Source organism: Penaeus monodon, chromosome 22 (assembly GCF_015228065.2).
Source record: "Penaeus monodon isolate SGIC_2016 chromosome 22, NSTDA_Pmon_1, whole genome shotgun sequence".
Classification (NCBI taxonomy): Eukaryota; Metazoa; Arthropoda; class Malacostraca; order Decapoda; family Penaeidae; genus Penaeus; species Penaeus monodon.
In genome coordinates, this window is record NC_051407.1 from 3,125,060 (window position 1) to 3,125,430 (window position 371).

At 49.1% G+C, this 371-nt stretch overlaps 1 long non-coding RNA gene across 1 annotated transcript in view; it reads left to right on the forward strand.

Annotated features, from left to right (window-relative positions):
• Positions 1-371, forward strand: part of LOC119586827 — a 40,841-nt gene that overhangs the window by 40,022 nt on the left and 448 nt on the right. The gene's annotated exons all lie outside the window — the stretch shown is intronic.

Below are 371 nucleotides of genomic sequence, written 5' to 3' on the forward strand. Positions count from 1 at the left end.
AAATGAATGAATGGGTGAGGGAGAAAGGGAAGGACCACGATAAAAAAAGAAAAAAAATACGAGGGGGAGGGGAAGAAAAAGTGAATAGATAAACAAAAATAACTAAACAAGCAGAGAGAAAGACAGACCCGCAAGGAAAAGGACGGACTTCCCTTTGGTTAGTCGATCGCCGACCGGTTTCAATTGCATAAGCGGAACCCGATACAAGATGCGCGATAGACAGATAGATAGATGGTTCGGGACAGGGCTGGAGGCGCGAGTAGACGCTGGCTGAGTCATCGGGATAGATATCAGTCGACGGAACCGAGTCGTCCAGTTCGGGGGGGGGGGGTCGTCCCTGTCGTCGTTTTGTTCGATTTCGTCTGTTTGGT